This window comes from Primulina tabacum, chromosome 2 (assembly GCF_025594145.1).
Source record: "Primulina tabacum isolate GXHZ01 chromosome 2, ASM2559414v2, whole genome shotgun sequence".
NCBI classification, from domain to species: domain Eukaryota; kingdom Viridiplantae; phylum Streptophyta; class Magnoliopsida; order Lamiales; family Gesneriaceae; genus Primulina; species Primulina tabacum.
The window spans coordinates 17046758-17063451 of record NC_134551.1 but is presented as its reverse complement, the minus strand read 5'-3'; positions in this window follow the sequence as shown (position 1 = coordinate 17063451).

Sequence of the window (16694 nt, the reverse complement as noted above, 5' to 3'; positions counted from 1 at the left end):
GTGACAAAGTAAATTGGAGCACCAACAAGGAGCCAATTGGTAACTATCACGGAGACTTTGAAACCACTAATATGTGTGAGGCAGCATATGATAACTATACAGAAAATCCAAAAGCGTTTATTGAATTTTTAGAGGAAGCAGAGAAACCTTTGTATAATGGATGTAAGCGTTACACAAAGTTGAGTGCAATTGTGAAACTATACAACACCAAAGCAAAGCATGGGATGAGTGACGCTCTATTTTCCGATCTACTAATGGATTTTGGGGATATGCTACCAGATAGTCACAACCTGCCAACCAAAATGTATGATGTAAAAAAGACATTGAGTTGTTTGGCGTTGGTTCATGAAAAGATTCATGCTTGTTCCAATGATTGCATTCTTTATAGGAAGCAATATAAAGACTGCATAAACTGCCCTAAATGTGGCTTGTCACGGTGGAAACTAACCAAGAAGAACGTTGAGAAGAAGGTGTTCCTGCAAAGGTGTCGTGGTATTTCCCTCCCATACCAAGATTTAAGCGCATGTTTAAATCTCTACATACATCCAAAAATTTAACATGGCATGCAGAAACCACAGGAGTTCCCGGTCAATTACGTCATCCAGCTGATTCACCATCTTGGAAGTTGGTGGATCATATGTGGCCCGACTTTGAAAGTGAACCAAGAAATCTTCGCCTGGAACTTGCAGCTGTCACGCCCCAAGTCCGAAGCGTCGGTGACATCCGACATTGTTTAACAATTTCTTGAAAACAATTAAGCCTCGTATCGAAATGCCAAAAACCAGTCCTTTTCATAAATTAAACATTGTCTTTACATTGACAATAGAAATAAAAATACATCAAAGTAGCAATTGCGGAAACTAAACAAAAGAGAAATAAAGTCTTGATTTCTTGTATACTGCTCGTCGACTACCATCCCCAGAAGGCTCTTTGTTCCTCCTCATTCAGCTGTTCTTCATTTTTATCTGAAATTTGTAAGGGGTGAGTGTTTTGGGAAACACTCAGCAAGTGGGGGTCGATCGATTCTAAAGATACATATAGAACTTAGTTTTCTTAAAACGTTCTTTTAACAGACTTTCAAAAATTAATAATCTTAACTTATCAGGACAGAGACAAATCGAATAAATGACAGAATTCATCAGATGATTCAGAACAATTCAGAAACCGATTAACTCAATTCAGAACTGAACATATCAGAAAAAACAGAACACTGTTACTCATCTCATTTCCATGGTCAAATTGTCCCCAATATGTTAGTCCTCTAAGGGGTGAGGCCAGAACTCGGTTTTATACCCACCAGTGGGGGCCAGACAGAAATGGTTTTATACCCATCATTGGGGGCCAAACAGAAATGGTTTTATACCCACCATTAGGGGCCAGACAGAATCACAATTCTCATCCCATTTCAAATTGAATCATAACAGTGTAACAAAGATTTCAGAATTAACAGACAGAACTTATCAGACAGAACTTATCAGAAGTTTCAGATATCAGAGTTTCAACGGATTCAGCGGAATCAAAGAATTTCGAAGTATAAAGAAAACACATAATCGATCGAAATTTTAAAAGACGGATATCATGCTGTTTTCGAAAATGAGGACACACATTCATGCATGTCATAACTTATTTATTCAAGATTTAAAATACAAACGAATATACATAACAAAAACCCACTTACCGTAATTTTGAAGGTAGGTTCAAAATTGCAAACTTTTGGCCCGAACTTGTCTCTCGAAAATTTGACAGCACTCCGACGGAACTTTTACAGATGACGTCTTTATTTCAGCAGCACTTCGACACCGGTCTTTAGCAGTTGAACAGAACGTTCAGCACTTCCTTCTTGTTGAATTGGCCGAGAGGTTTTATGGTGGGGGAGAGGGAGCCGAATTTTAAGGATTTTTTATTGTGTTTTTCTATCAACCTTAATGTCCTATTTATAGGTGATTTTTGGTCCATTCATTCTCCTCATGGCCGATTTCTTGGTCCTCAAGATTGGAGTAATGGTGCTCATAATGTAGGTACAAAGTTTCATGCAAAAAATCCAAAATCCCATGCATTCTTCAAGTTCTAGATTAGTCATGAATGTGGCTCAAAATTTCATGCACTCCTTAAATGTCATCTTAATTTTCTAAAGGGTCGTTTCCTGCATCATCAATATGTCCTAGCTCTTAGCTTCTCCCGCAACTCGTTCATGGGTTAATGCGAAGGTCATTTCTTGCACATTTAATTTGTCCAAACTCTTGGCTCAACTTATAGCTCCCTTTTTGGTCTTGTTAGGACAAGCCTGGTTGAGCTTCTTTGAGCTGAAAGTTCGAGTCTTTGAGCTGGGTTTTACTCTTCCAGTGATAATTCTTTAATGGATATGGTTGCTTGCAGTTTGGCCTCCCGTTGAGTGAGTCACCGAGCTTTGAAGCTACTTCCTCGAGTTAAATTTTCTTAAAATCTAAGTTAACATTCAAGTTTTATAGTTACGATGAAAGTTGTTAAGCTTAGTTTGAGTTAAATTCCAAGTTCGAATTTCTTACATGATTTGTTTCGGATCGGAAAATCCCGGGTTCTCACATCCCTCCCTCCTTATTAAAACTTTTGTCCTCGAAACTTGCATTAGCTTGATCTTTCGAACATATGAGGGTAATGTGATCGCATTTTCTCCTCGAGTTCCAATGTTGCCTCCCTTTTAGTATGATTTGACCACTGTACTTTGACATAAGGTATTGTCCGATTTCTCAACACTTGGTCTTTTGTGTCCACTATTCGGGTAGGGACTTCTTCGTATTTGAGTTCTTCATTGAGGTTTCCCTCAATCATCAGTGGTACAACCTTGAGTACATGACTCGGGTCTGGGACATACTTCCTCAGCTGTGAGATGTGGAAGACATTATGTATCCTGGACATATCAGGCGGTAATGCTAGACGGTAAGCTAAGGTTCCTACCTTCTCCAGTATTTCGAACGATCCCACATATCTCGGATTCAATTTTCCGGATTTACTGAACCGAACTACTCCTTTCATGGGAGAGACCTTAACGTAAGCTTTCTCGCCAATTTCCAAATGTAAGGGTCTTCTCTTCAGATCGGCCCAGCTCTTCTGCCTATCTTGGGCTGCCTTAAGTCTCTCCTTGATTATGACTACTTTATCAACGGTTAGCTGAATAAGTTCTGGTCCGGTAACAGCTTTTTCTCTGACCTCATCCCAATATAGAGGCGACCTACACTTCCTTCCATACAATTCCTCATACGGAGCCATCTCGATGCTACTGTGATAGCTGTTGTTATAGGCAAATTTGATCAAGGGTAACTGTTCACTCCAATTTCCAGAAAAATCCAGTGCAAATGCCCTCAGCATATCTTCGAGGGTTTGAATTGTCCTTTCGGTTTGGCCATCAGTCTTGGGATGATAGGCCGTGCTGAGAGTAATCTTGGTTCCCATAGCCTTTTGGAAACTTTTCCAAAATCTTGATACAAATCTTGGATCTCTGTCGGACAGAATACTCGTTGGAACTCCATGTAGCCTCACTATGTTGTCCACATACAAAGTGGCTAATTTATCCAAATTATAATTCATTCGTACTGGCAAGAAATGGGCAGACTTGGTCAATCTGTCAATGATCACCCAGATCCCATCGTAACCCTGTCTTGATCGTGGTAATCCTACTACGAAATCCATGGAGATGTTATCCCACTTCCACTCCCGTATCTCCAATGGCTGCAAAAGTCCCCCAGGTCTTTGATGTTCTGCCTTGACTTGTTGACAGACTAAACACTTAGCAACAAAGACAGTTACATCTTTCTTCATACCGTTCCACTAGTAATTATTTTACAAATCCCGGTACATTTTGGTGCTTCCTGGATGTACTGAAAATCTCGATTTATGTGCCTCGGCCATCACTTCTTCTCGAATTCCATCGACACTTGGCACATACAATCGTCCTTTCATCCATTGTATTCCATTTTCATCAATTTGAAATTCTGGAGCTTTTCCTTCTTGGATTTGTTCTTTAATTTTAAGGATGGAGGTGTCTTGACTCTGCTTCAATTTGATGGTCTCTCGGAGATTTGGTTTCACTGATAGGGAATGTAAGTTCACCTTCCCAGGGTTCCTTCGACTCAACGCATCTGCCACCTTATTTGCCTTACCCGGATGGTAATTAATTGACATGTCATAGTCCTTGAGAAGTTCCATCCACCTTCTTTTCCTCATGTTTAATTCTTTTGGAGTGAAAATGTACTTGAGGCTCTGGTGATCAGTGAAAACTTCGCATTTTATTCCATAAAGGTAGTGCCTCCAGATTTTAAGCGCGAATACCACTGCGGCTAACTCCAAATCATGAGTGGGGTAATTCTGCTCATATGGTTTTAGTTGCCGTGAGGCATAAGCAATTACCTGACCCTCTTGCATAAGCACACACCCTAATCCTCCCTTTGAAGCGTCACTGTATATAGTGAAATTCTTACCATCCTCGGGAAGAACTAGTACTAGTGTGGATGCGAGTTTTGTCTTTAGGGTTTCAAAGCTTCTTTTACATTCCTCATTCCAAATAAATTTCGAATTTTTTTGAGTAAGTTTGGTGAGTGGAATGGCTATCGAAGAAAATCCTTCCACAAATTTTCTATAGTAGCCTGCTAAACCCAGAAAACTCCTGACTTTAGTCAATGTCTTTGGTTGTGGCCAATCTTTGATTGCCTCTACCTTCTTAGGGTCTACTGACACTCCTAATTCAGAAATTATATGTCTTAAGAATGCCACACTTTTTAACCAAAATTCACATTTCTTGAATTTGGCGTATAGTTCTATTTCTCGAAGTGTCTGCAAAGTGAGACGCAGGTGCTCTTTGTGTTCTTCTTCACTTCGTGAGTACACAAGGATATCATCTATGAAGACAACCACAAACTTTTCGAGATATGGTTTGAATACCCGATTCATCAGGTCCATGAATGCTGCAGGAGCATTTGTTAGGCCAAAAGGCATTACCGTGAATTCGTAATGTCCATATCTTGTCCTAAAAGCAGTTTTAGGGATTTCTTCCGCTTTGACCTTCAACTGATGGTAACCAGATCTCAGATCTAGTTTTGAGAAGACCTTGGCTCCCTTTAACTGATCGAAAAGATCATCTATTCTTGGGAGTGGGTACTTATTCTTTATGGTGATCTTGTTCAATTACCGGTAGACAATACATAGCCTCATACTTCCGTCCTTTTTCTTTACAAAAAGCACTGGGGCTCCCCATGGGGATGCACTGGGGCGAATCTGCTTCTTATCTAATAATTCCTGCAGTTGCTCCTTTAGCTCCTTTAATTCAGCTGGAGCCATTCGGTATGGTGCCTTTGATATTGGTGCAGCACCAGGGGCCAAATTGATTTCAAATTCTATTTTCCTATCTGGTATCTCTCACGGTAGTTCCTCGGGGAAAACGTCTGGAAATTCTTGAACAATCGGTATTTCTTCCATCTTTTGAATTTCTTCTCCCTTGACTTCATTGATCATTGCCATATAAATCTCTTCTCCTCCTTTTATGGCCTTCCAGGCTTGTGAGGCAGATAACAGAGATTTTCTTTCTTTGGACTTCCCGTGGTATATGACTTCCTCCTTAGTCGAAGTCTGAAGTCTAATATCTTTTTTTGACAGTCTACTATGGCATGGTTTTTGGCTAACCAGTCCATTCCAAGGATGATGTCAAACTCAACCATATTGAGTTGAATTAAGTCCACTTCAAAAGTTTGATTGCTGATACAAATTGTATAGTTTTGATACACTTTATGTGTTTCAATTGTTTTGCTGGCAGGTGTTACAATTCTTAATGGTTCACTAAGAATATCATGTTCAAGTTTAAGCTTCTTAGCAAATCTTCTAGACACAAACGAATGCGTGGCACCACAATCAAACAAAGTATATGTAGGTATCCTATGGAGTAGTATAGTACCTGCTACCACCTCGTTGGTGTTATCAGCTTCCTCTTGGGTGATTGCATACACCCTAGCATTGGTCTTGTTCTCATTTTACTTTCTGGGTCCCGCCCCTTTTTCTTTGTTCTCCGGACATTTTTTAATTCGATGACCCACCTGACCACACTTAAAACATGCACCTGACTTCCGATAACATTCCCCGTTATGATATTATTTACAGGTGTCGCACCACTTCCCTTCCCTGATGCCAGTATTACCAGAACTTCTTTGGGAAGGCCCACCTGAATAATTTGGTTTCTTAAACTTTGGACCATTCTGAGTAGGTTGATTGACCATTGGTCTTTTATTCTTGTTCTCTTCCTCGCATCGCTTTATATCAGTTTCTGCGCTCATTGCAGCGCCCATCAAATCCGCAAAGTTGTTTGGCTTGAATACTGCCAATGCCGACTGAATTCGACTATTGAGTCCCTTCTCGAATCGATGCATTTTTAACGTTTCATCCGACATGATCGTTGGTACATAGGTTCCCAGATCGTTGAACCGTGAAGTGTATTCCATCACTGACATATCCGAAGCCTGTTTGAAGTTTTCGAATTCACCCAACTTCTGTAGTCGAAATTAAGCGAGATAGTATTGTTTCAAAAATTCTCTCTTAAAAATCTACCATGTGATCTCTTCCACTTCTGCCAAAGATGGCGACACAGTTTCCCACCATTTCCTAGCTCGTTCTTCCAAAAACGGTGTTACAACCTCCACTCTCAGTTCTTCAGGTATTTCCAGTAAATGTAGTTGTGTTTCGACGTTCTTGAGCCAGTTGTGGCTGACTTCTGGGTCTGGGTTCCCATCGAACGTTGGAACTCGATTCCTTCTGAGAGATTCGTAATGGTACTTAATCCCACACGATTGCAGCTCAGGTGGTGGTTGTATGGCGTTAGCCAATGGGTTCACGAATCCTTGTAACGTTGCAGCTACGATAGTAGCTATTGCCATCATATCCTCCTGACTGAGATTCAATCTGGGTGGTGGTGGATTTTCGTTTTGGTTGGCACCACGGGGGTTACGGTTGTTTCGTGGTGGTCTGCCTGCCATTTCCTATAAACATGTATTTTATTAATTTGTTTGCCACAATATTTAATCAAAGGAATAATTTAATTAAATTGTAAAAATATTCATACAGCCAAATATTTTTCAAATCAAATGATTAATCAAATATTTCTAGATACAATCGAAGCCTATTCTAGAACTCTCTCTCACTATTCGTCTATAACTTCTCCGTCCCCTACTGCTTCATTAATTTCTTCCTCCACAGGGTTCTCTTCCAGTTGTTCCATGAGTTCTTCCATATTGACCATCCCATTTTGTAGGTGCTCAATGTAATTCTGCAGTTGTGTGTTGTGGTGATCAAGATTGTTTACTTGATCCTGTAGTTCTTGTATTGTTGATTGGTTCACTTTTTCATCGATTTCTTGCTCTTCAATCCGCTCCTGAAGACGACGTTGGGTTTTGAGAAGATTATTTTCCCGAATTTCGAGTGTAAAAATCCTATCGTGCGCTTTCTTCAACTCTTGCTTGGTGATCTCGTGCTGACGCTCTGACTCCAGATGATAAACCGTGTAATGTCTAACGTCTTCGCGTAGTTTCTTCTCTTCCACTCTGGCCTCACGAAGATCCTCCATCATGCACACGTTATTTTCATCCAACTGATAGTTATCTCTCTCAAGTTTATCATTCTTTTCTTTCAGTGTTTTAATTTCTGACTCCTTTTCCTGAAGTTGTTTCTGAAGTTCATTTATAATGCATTTGTAAGGCCCGAGAATTTGATTACCGTAATCTGAAATGATTTGGGGATAATCGATGTGATTATAGAAGTAAAGGATTAGACTGGAAAATACGAGAAAAGACACGCAAAGTAGGTGTATGGGTGTGCCATACGCGCACATGCGCGACGTGATGCGCGAGCCATGCGCGAATTGGGCAGAAGACCCCGCGCATATACGCGGCGTGAGGGCGCGCATATGCGCGAGGTGTCCAGTAGCGAAGGAGCTATAACAGAACATTGCGCGCACATGCGCGACGTGAGCTGCACACATGCGCGAGGTAGGCAGAGAGTTGGACGCACATGCATGGGGTGAAGTCGCGCATATGCGCGAGTGAGTGTGTGCACGAGACAGTAGGTCTCGCGCATATGCGCGAGCCGAGTGCGCGCATATGCGCGAGTTGATAAATTCAGAAGTGCCGGGCAGAAAGCCAGGCGCATATGCACGGGGCTTAGGCGCGCATATGCGCGGGACATGTAGAAGGAAAATAAGCCACTTGGTCTTGGAATGCGCGAAGATGTATATACATGTATAAATCTTGAATTCGTTTCACAATTCAGAAGAAACGAAGAAAAGGAAATTGGGAAAGCTTCTGAAATCCTTACGCCTTTTTATTTCAATCCGTCCGTCAGATTTTGAATCCGACTTCAGTACTGAATTACTATCGACGCAGGCTACAACTGGACGTAAGTTTTGTTACGTTTAGACATGATTTGAAATTATGTTATTGTCAGAATCGAATATGAATCAGATATGATGTTCTGGTACAGTAGACATCGTATATTTGAAGTCAGATTAAAGAACAGACTGTTTATGTAATTGGTATGATTTTCAGAGTTCATTTGATTGAGATTCGATATCAGATTTGTATTGTTATTGAGATTATGAGTTGTACCGATACTGATTATGATTTCTGGTATTATATCTGTGATGTTGAGATTGACGGGGTTATCGAGACTGTATTGTTATGCCGTCGAAACATCAGTAGATTGATATTGATCAGATTTACGATTGATGGAGATTGTATTGTTGTACTTTATGTCGATTGACATTGATCAGATTGTATTTTGATTTTAGTATTGATCAGAACAGGTTCTGAATTGAGTTATATATTGATATTGTGCCTGTTCGATATTGTCATTGCCAGATTGGGTATGGACAGAGTTGAATTCGAGACTTCGTCTTCGTCAGATCGAGAAGAGAAAGGTATAAATCGATGTTAACTGGGAGATCGACTTGAGTTAGATTTAACTCGAGTTTCCCTAAACCACATACTTGTATGGTATTGTTTTTATACCTTTGTGTTTTAATGATTATGTTTATTCTATTGAATTAGAAAGTAAAAGCAGAGAGCTATTGAGTGAGAGTCACTGACAGAGGAGCTAGATTATGACAGAGGAGTCACTGGCCCATTGCACATTGTCAGAATAGGGTTAGTCTTGGACAGACATGCCAAGACACTGAACGTTTGGTATATCGAGATGCTTCAGATACAGATAGCATCCTTATTACAGATTATTCGATATAGACTAGACCAAAGTCAAGAAATAAGAACGTACCGCCACCGCGACCGGTAGTAGTAGGTGGGAGACCTGTTACGTTCTTATTCATCGAGATCCCTAGATTAGATGAGAGATGAGTCGAGTATGAGATGCCGAGTCATAAGTTGAATTACAGATTGTATAAATTATGTTTCGTAGATTACAATTCATGTTTTATTTAAAATTTGATTTCGATTTGCATTGTCAGATTATGATACATGTAGTGATATCTGTTTCATGCTTTATTATACAATGGCATGTACACATTGTTTATACTGGGATTTATTCTCATCGGAGTTATCCGGCTGTTGTCTTGTTTGTATGTGTGCATGACAATAGGTGGGACATGATCAGGGTCAAGAAGATGATGAGAGAGAACAAGTTTAGCGTGGTGATTCCGGACTTGTTGTAGATATGGTTCTAACACTTGAAATCTAGTAGTTGAACCTTAGTCTAGTCTGAATGTTTATTGTACAGAATTGTATTTTATACTGATATGTATATTAATTAAATTCCATTACGTTCCGTCCTTGTATTGTAAAAGAAAAAAAATTTAGACCCTGTTTATCTTAATTGATAATTAAATCCCAAAATTGATTAAGAAAATAATTAGCGTCCGGGTCCCCACAACAGGTGGTATCAGAGCATTATGTTCCAGAACAGTAGGTTCTAGAACTATAGGTTCTTGAGACTGAGATAGAAGCTAGTGAGCGGGGTAGAATGTGTTTTCTTTCCTTGCATGTGATTGCTAGCATGTGATTTATTATAATGTTGACTTACATTGGATACGCTAATAGTGCAGTAGGTTTTACTGTTTTGTTTGGAAGATACATGTTACCTGAATATCTGAGTTGATTTGGTAATGTGTATTATTTTAGAACGAATCAAAACCACTTCTTGATCAGAGGTAAGCTGATCGGAAAGGGACTGAGACGAATTTGTCTCATGTGATTGCTAACCCTTATGATAATCAAATTAGCTCCTCGAAGAATCCTTGAACCAGGGAAGTATCTTGATTGATCAGATGGATGTGTCAAAAACTCCGATGGAAATACAGTTGAAGAGGTTTCAGTCATTGACACAGCCGATTCTGAGGGGTACTGAAATGACTATTGATTGTGAGAATTGGCTGGATGATATAGAGATACTATTTGATTCACTTGAATAACCAGATGAACGTAGAGTTAAACTGATTGGACATCAGTTACAGGAAGTCGCAAGGAGTTGGTGGATTGAAACCAAAGGAGTCTTGGAACAGTATGATACAGTGATTACGTGGAAGATCTTCAAAATTGAGTTCGATAAAAGGTTTTTCCCAAGTTCGTACCGTTAAGATAAGGGGGCAGAGTTAGAAAACTTGAAACAGGGTCAGCTAAGCATTGAAGAATATGTTGCTCAATTTTCTACCTTGCTACGCTTTGCACCTCACGTGGCTGAGAATGACGAGTCTGTGACCGACAAGTTTGTTAAGGGATTGAATCCTGAGATATTGACATTAGTAAATACAGGTCGACCCTATAGTTTTGTTGATGCTCTGAGTAGGGCCAAGAGAGCCGAAGCTAGTCTGACAAGACAGAAAAGAGCTTCGTTTGCGCCTCTAGCATCGAGACCACAGCAACCACCTCTCGGACCTAAGACTGGTAGTAGTAGTGGTGAAAAGAAAGACTATTTGAAAGCTCAAAAGAAGCAGTTTAAAAAGTTAGGCAGCAGTCTTTCTAGCTCCAGTAGTTCGAGTCAGAGTTATAGCGGAGAGTATTGCAGCACATGCGGAGGGAGAGATCCCACTGAGCAATGCCAAGGAGTATTTGGTAGTTTCCGTATCTGCCGACAGTCAGGACATTTTGCGAGAGTATGTCCACAGAGAGGTTCCTGAAGATTCCAGGGAGCAGAGGCATCTGGTGGTAGTGACCGAGGAACAGATCCAGGATGCACTTAATGATGTAGTGACAGGTATCTGTTCTTTTATGATTTTGTTCCATATGTATTGAGGAAATTCTCGTACATCCTATACCTGATTCTGTATGAATTGCATTGACATATGCTGTATTCGGTTGGGTCTGTATATACTGTAGTATTGATTTCTTTATCTTTTCGGGGGAAAGATTGATATCAGTGAATTCTGTAAATATCGTATACTGCAGTGAAGTGAGAATGAGATTGAGTTATACTGTGTTGTACTTTTGTTGTCTGATTTTGACTGCATTATTGATATTGATGTGTTGACAAGTACAAAACTATTGTAGGTTCTTGCCAGGAGATGGTGAGATTCGGACTTGAAATGGCCGAAGAGTGAATAATATACGGTAAGGATTTTCGATTTAAAATTCCTTTGATATCCATATTATCTATGATTCCATGATTACCAAAAGGAATGGAGTAATTCCTTATGTATTCAGTGGATTACTGAAACTAAGCGTATCATGGGTTGATTTGCCAGTAGCAGGAGAATTGCTAAAGTCTTCCTAGCTGAGATTCTAGAATGATGTTGATTGTATCGGAAGAATTGAAGTATCAGTTAGAAGATTTACTGCCTGAGAGTAAAGTTATATCTGATTGTGTGTTTCTCTGTGAAATACTTCAGTTCTGTTTATCAGTTCAGTTATGGGCGGATGAATACTGTGTTCAGAGGTATTCTGATGATTTTATGCTCGGTATATTCATGATATTTTGATTACTCGCAGCATATGACCGATTGAATCGAATATTTTGTATTGAATATTCTGAGAACTGAGATTATGGTAGATAAGAACTGTTGAATTGTGAATCTGGCCTTAGACAGATTGTATTCAGAATATGTGACATCTGAAGACGGTATATCTGTTGAGCTGAGTACAGTGAAGCCGTGATCAGTGGCTGACATTGATATCAGTGTCAGATATTGGTTGTTGTATGAATTTAGCAGGATATTATATACGATGGTTGTAGTAAATCTGCTTGAGACTTATTATCTTTTAACTCAATATTTGATATAGACTACATATCGTTGAAATTCTATACAGTGTGAGTCAAACCAAAGCTGATTTCGCAAATTAAAGCAGTCCAGAAGTTTGATAAGAATGTTCAGAACTTGGTTTAGATAATCAGAACAGGGTGTCGATCAGAATATCAGGTAGGTGATAGTGTATTGTATGTGAATAACCGACTTGTTTGTGCCGAATATTTCGAATTTGAAACGACAGGTATGATCAGAAATGTGCCATCTTTAACTCAACATTTATTCTGATGATAGAAAAATGTAGACTGACTTGAACTGACTGATGTTAGGGAAACAGATGAAATCAGTTGTAACAGAATTTGTACTGAAATGTCTAAATTGCCGACAGGGGAAAACAGGAGATTGGTTATATCGATTATCGATTCTTGAATAGAAATGGGAGTACATTTCTATAGATTTCGTAATGAAACTACCGAAATATTTTCAAGATTGGAAGGCGATGTGATTGTTATTAATAGATTGCGTGAATTTTCATATATTATTTGTACATGAAGACTTATGGATACGACCAGTCGATGGAGATTTATGTCAGAAAAGAGGATAGATTGTACTGAATGCCAAAGTGGATTATATCAAACTGTGATTTTCGTTTGATTTTGTACTTTTGGCAGAGTATACAATAAACTCTTTCACTTATCGTCTATAGATCAACGGATAGTCGGAGCGAACTATCCTGATTCTGAAGAATATCCAGGAACTATAGTGTTGGATGTTAGCAATAGTTGACATGATTTATTGTCACTTGTAAATTATCGTATAACGATAGTTATCAGATGGGTATCGAGATAGCATCATTCGAGGCATTGTACAGTGAGGACTGCAGATTTCCTTAGTATAGAAATAATATTTGCGAGATACCTGAGATTGGATCGGATGGAATCAGAGATATGAAAAAGAAATTGAAACCGATTCCGATGAAAATGAAGACAGCTCAAAATAAATAGACTGAATATGTCAACATCGGATGATGACTGTTGATATTTGAGGTTGAAGATTGAATATAACCTTGATTGGAGTTATCAGAGTTGATAGGAGATGTTAATGTTGATTTACTATGAGCTGTTGATGGGTATATACGGATGTTGTGTAACCAATATTGTGAGATTAATTCTGTTAGAGCTATTTCGAGTGGTATTATGAGATTATACTTCTTGAATGATTATTCCAGAGTGAAATCAGAGATTCGTGAAAGAAAAATATTTCAGGATGAAGAATATTCCGCTGTTGGTAGTATAGTACAAACATCAGGGCATCGAATAGGCTCCTGGAAGACTGAGTCTGATATGAGGTATCGATGTTCAGAATTATTACACTGAAAGGAATTATGATTTAAACTGTTATACATTTCTTTCGTTGTCGGACTTGCTATCGGATTTAATTGCCTGTGATTTCGGGGACAAAATCGTATCTTAGGGGGGGAGAAATGTAAGGCCCGAGAATTTGATTACCGTAATCTGAAAAGATTTGGGGATAATCGATGTGATTATAGACGTAAAGGATTAGACTGGAAAAGACGAGAAAAGACACGCAAAGTAGGTTCAGTGAGGGTGTGCCATTCGCGCACATGCGCGACGTGATGCGCGAGCCATGCGCGAATTGGGCAGAAGACCCCGCGCATATCCGCGGCGTGAGGGCGCGCATATGCGCGAGGTGTCCAATAGCTAAGAAGCTATAACAGAACATTGCGCGCACATGCGCGACGTGAGCCGCGCACATGCGCGAGGTAGGCAGAGAGTTGGACGCACATGCGCGGGGTGAAGTCGCGCATATGCGCGAGTGAGTGTGTGCACGAGACAGTAGGTCTCGCGCATATGCGCGAGCCGAGTGCGCGCATATGCGCGAGTTGATAAATTTAGAAGTGCCGGGCAGAAAGCCAGGCGCATATGCACGGGGCTTAGGTGCGCATATGCGCGCGACATGCAGAAGGAATATAAGCCACTTGGTCTTGGAATGCGCAAAGATGTATATATATGTATATATCTTGAATTCGTTTAAGAATTCAGAAGAAACGAAGAAAAGGAAATTGGGAAAGCTTCTGAAATCCTTACGCCTTTTTATTTCAATCCGTCCGTCAGATTTTGAATCCGACTTCAGTACTGAATTCCTATCGACCCAGGCTACAAGTGGACGTAAGTTTTGTTACGTTTAGACATGATTTGAAATTATGTTATTGTCAGAATCGAATATGAATCAGATATGATGTTTCTGATACAGTAGACATCGTATATTTGAAGTCAGATTAAAGAACAGACTGTTTATATAATTGTTATGATTTTCGGAGTTGATTTGATTGAGATTCGATATCAGATTTGTATTGTTATTGAGATTATGAGTTGTACCGATATTGATTATGAGTTCTGGTATTATATCTGTGATGTTGAGATTGACGGGGTTATCGAGACTGTATTGTTATGCCGTCGAAACATCAGTAGATTGATATTGATCAGATTTACGATTGATGGAGATTGTATTGTTGTACTGTATGTCGATTGACATTGATCAGATTGTATTTTGATTTTAGTATTGATCAGAACAGGTTCTGAATTGAGTTATATATTGATATTGTGCCTGTTCGATATTGTCATTGCCAGATTGGGTACGGACAAAGTTGAATTCGAGACTTCGTCTTCGTCAGATCGAGAAGAGAAAGGTATAAATCGATGTTAATTGGGAGATCGACTTGAGTTAGATTTAACTCGAGTTTCCCTAAACCACATACTTGTATGATATTGTTTTTATACCTTTGTGTTTTAATGATTATGTTTATTCTATTGAATTAGAAAGTAAAAGCAGAGAGCTATTGAGTGAGAGTCACTGACAGAGGAGTCCTTGGCCCATTGCACATTGTCAGAATAGGGTTAGTCTTGGACAGACATGCCAAGACACTGGACGTTTGGTATATCGAGATGCTTCAGATACAGATAGCATCCTTATTACAGATTATTCGATATAGACTAGACCAAAGTCCAGAAATAAGAACGTACCGCCACCGCGACCGGTAGTAGTAGGTGGGAGACCTGTTACGTTCTTATTCACCGAGATCCCTAGATTAGATGAGAGATGAGTCGAGTATGAGATGCCGAGTCATGAGTTGAATTACAGATTGTATAAATTATGTTCGTAGATTACAATTCATGTTTTATTTTCAATTTGATTTTGATTTGCAATGTCAGATTATGATACATGTAGTTATATCTGTTTCATGCTTTATTATACCATGGCATGTACACATTGTTTATACTGGGATTTGTTCTCACCGGAGTTATTCGGCTGTTGTTTTGTTTGTATGTGTGCACGACAATAGGTGGGACATGATCGGGGTCAAGAAGATGATGTGAGAAAACAAGTTTAGCGTGGTGATTCCGGACTTGTTGTAGATATGGTTCTAACACTTGAAATCTAGTAGTTGAACCTTAGTCTAGTCTGAATGTTTATTGTACAGAATTGTATTTTTATACTGATATGTATATTAATTAAATTCCATTACGTTCCGCCCTTGTATTGTAAAAGAAAAAAAATTTAGACCCTGTTTATCTTAATTGATAATTAAATCCCAAAATTGATTAAGAAAATGATTAGTGTCCGAGTCCCCACAGCTTTGAAAGTCCACGTTGGTTTCCTATAAAAACATTTAAATAAGTTACTCATCCATTCTTAAATATGCAATAATAGAAAGTTTAAAAATAGTTTGATACACATATTATTTTCTTAGTCACAAGTTTATTACAATCCAGATACTTTAAGATAATGCTAATCTAATCGAACATCTCTCCGTCGTCGCTGTCGCTGGCACTGTCGTCTCTGGCCACCTCCATCGGTGCTACCTCCTCTTCCTCCATGTTCTCTCTCACCAAATGTAAGTAGTTATTCTGATCCTGAAGTCTTTCCATAGCGCTGTGGAGCTTTGAAATGTACCGATCCTGCCTGGCGTTGTACTCCTCCTGGTGCTGACGGGCTTGAGCAGCACGTCTTCGCTCTATCTCCACTCTCTCCAGTAAATCCCTATTAAGTGCAACTAAGCGTGTGATGCGAACGGAATCGGTCTGTATCTGCAATAGGTGGCTCTCCGCCAAGTCCAGATGATGAGTCAATCGCTGTACATCAGTCTCAAGTATGTGTCTAACCTCACTAAGCTCTTGTTTCTCCAATCTTTCCTTGGCTAGTTCCGCTTTCAAAGTCGCGATTTCCCTAGTCTGATTATCAATCGTGAGCTGACGCATGCGAAGGGCTTGAGCGCGAGTACGTGGAGCAGCCATTCCCTAGGATAAAAATCGAAAGTAAAGCATCAGAATTGTATCAAGGATAGAAAGGTACAAATAGTAGAAACAAAGTTGTCGTGGAAAATTTTCGGTACTCAGAGTTTGTGGAATGATCGAAGGGATAGATCTTTGAAGTCTATTCGAAATTTAGGAAACAGATGAAGGTTAGACTTCAAGAA